Source organism: Engraulis encrasicolus, chromosome 20 (genome assembly GCF_034702125.1).
Source record: "Engraulis encrasicolus isolate BLACKSEA-1 chromosome 20, IST_EnEncr_1.0, whole genome shotgun sequence".
NCBI classification, from domain to species: Eukaryota; Metazoa; Chordata; class Actinopteri; order Clupeiformes; family Engraulidae; genus Engraulis; species Engraulis encrasicolus.
In genome coordinates this window covers 3,855,150-3,857,649 of record NC_085876.1, presented here as the reverse complement: position 1 = coordinate 3,857,649, position 2,500 = coordinate 3,855,150, and the positions used below count along the sequence as shown (strand labels likewise).

The 2,500-nt window shown below is 42.7% G+C and overlaps 1 protein-coding gene across 1 annotated transcript in view; it reads left to right on the top strand.

Moving 5' to 3' along the window:
• csmd2 (CUB and Sushi multiple domains 2) overlaps nt 1-2,500 on the top strand; it is a 551,148-nt gene that overhangs the window by 351,540 nt on the left and 197,108 nt on the right. The gene's annotated exons all lie outside the window — the stretch shown is intronic.

Genomic DNA, 2,500 nt, shown 5'->3' with positions numbered 1-2,500 from the left:
CTCTCTCTCTCTCTCTCTCTCTCTCTCTCTCTCTCTCTCTCTCTCTCTCTCTCTCTCTCTCTCTCTCTCTCTGTCGCTCCCTCTCTTTTCAGTGGGTGTATTCCTAAAAAGTCATCACCTCATTTTCTTGAGGGTGCCCTCTTTTCTTTCTTCATGTCCCTTCATATGTCTTCTTCTCTTCATCTCCTTCAACCTCTTCTCTATTGAAACTCAGATTTTCCTCTTGCTTATTAACTTTTTGGTTTCCTTTTCTGACAGACTAATCTGACTGATTTTCTTTCGGAAGCCTACTTTCTCCGTCTTGCCCTCACTCCTCTCTTGAAACTCAAACTCTTGAGTTTCTATTTTTCCTCAGATCTTTTTATCTCTGCTTCCCCATTTCCCTTTGTCTGGGTCTCCATCTCTGCACCCTTCTCTCTACCATGGCATTTCTCCCAGAGTCTCAACCTCTGTAGTCTGGTCTTATACCGCTGTATTCAGGGGTGATTCAAGGGGCGGGCCGAACGGGGCGCCACCTGAGAGGAGGCGGCACCACCGCAAACCCCACCTCCAGCGTTGAGAAATCCCGCCACCAAAGGATACCATAAAAATCGCCTTAGTACTTGTTAAAACAGTTAAAACAATCTTTTAAAAGGTGCTATTTCTACAGTATTACCACAGAACTGTAAGTGGTAATAAGTGTTTTTTTGTTTTTGTAAGTGGTTACTATAGGTTATAGTGGTACTATAAGTGGTAGTTGTCAGCTATTATAAGCGTTTTTCAACATTTTTGTCATTGGGGGGGGGGGGGGGGGTTCTTGTTGTCTGGCCCAGGGGCCCATGTATAACTGAAATTTGTTCATGGCATTGAAAAGCTATTACAGGTGGTGTTTATTGTCACTTTTCACTGAAATTCTTTTTGCGTCCCTGAGCAACACTCACTTAAGACAGGACATACAAATTACATCGCATCACAAGACTATTGCACAGCTGACAAAAAATTCAAAAGGGTTTGCCATCCTTCCTCATCCTTCAACTATTCCCCATATGGGGAAGTTGTGGTCCAATGGTTGGGGAGTTGGACTTCAATTCAGAAGGTTACTGGTTCAAATCCCCTTACCCCCTTACCACCTAGGCCTATCTCTCCACCTTGGTTCATGGCTTCAGTGGCCTTGAGCAAGGCACCTGGCCCCACATTGCTCTGGAGAATGTAACCAATGTCCCTAAATTGGCTGTAAGTAGCTTTGGATAAAAGTGTCAGCTTGGTGTAATGTAATATAAGCCATTCACAGATTGGGTGTGATTGGTAACAAGACCAAGCCACTCCCAGAACTCCCGCAGAAGTAACATGAAAAGGTTTTTTTTTAACTAAAGACCATATGTCTGGCAAGTCCAGGCTCCAATCTCTGCTTTACTCTCACTTTCTTGACCCATATTTCTCTCCATCCATTTCTCTCACTCCTACTACCCTACCTATCTTTTTTAATCAGTATCATACTTTCCAATCTCTCTCGCTCGTTTTCTCTTCTCCATAGCGTGAGTGTCTTGATCTCTATCGTTTTAGCTCTCTGGCTCTTTCTACTATCTCCAGTTCCTTTCCCCCCCATCTTCTTCTCTCTTCCTCCCTTTCGATCAGTCCATAGCTCTTTGACAAGAGTGCATTTACCCATCTACTTCTTTATTTTTCTGCTTTTCAATTTCTGTGTGGGAGCCGTGTTTCTCTTTCTCTCTCTCTCTTTCATTCCATCTATCCTGTTTATTTTACACCTGTCTCTACAATTCTTTTCTTCTCAAAGTCAAAGTCGTTTTCTCTTCACTTGCACTGACACAGGTGAAAGGAATGGAAGGCAGAAATTCTGTCTCTCACTCTTCCATGCGTTGAGAGAGGCAGGACAAACATTAACCCATTGATGCTGGATGCTGCGTATATGCTGCATTGACCTAGGCGCCTGGAGTGACATAGATGTTGCGTTGAGGCTCATGAGATTTTATATTTTTCATTAAAAATCTGGGTATGTTAGAGCAGAATGAACCCATTCTAATACATGAGGAGGGTCTTAACTTTTAAATGCAACTCATTTCATGTTTTTATGTGCTTCGGGGGCTGAGATTTAGGTTTTTATAGGCTGAGGTATACAGGGCATTTACCCAGTGGACTGTTGATGATTTTGGCCTACTCCTTCCCTCAATGTAGTGGTATCAGTCCTCATGTCACTACAGGTGACTTCTCCAAGTCAGATTTAAATATTTATTTGGCTGTTGTGGTCAAAATAACCTGTAACAGATGACTAAAAATGTTGTCACAGGCTTCTTTGTCTCTCTCAATGCCTGTCGGCCCGCTCTTGGCTAAAAATGCCCAGCTTGATTTTTCATCCCAGACCAGCCCTGGCTGAGGGCAACTTTTCCCAAAAAGGGTTTGAGCATTTAGCAGGCGTTTTTTGCAGGACCCATAGGCTAAAATGAGTTTAAGCATATAGTAAATACTGTATAATATTAGTAAATATAGTACTGTAGACTTCATC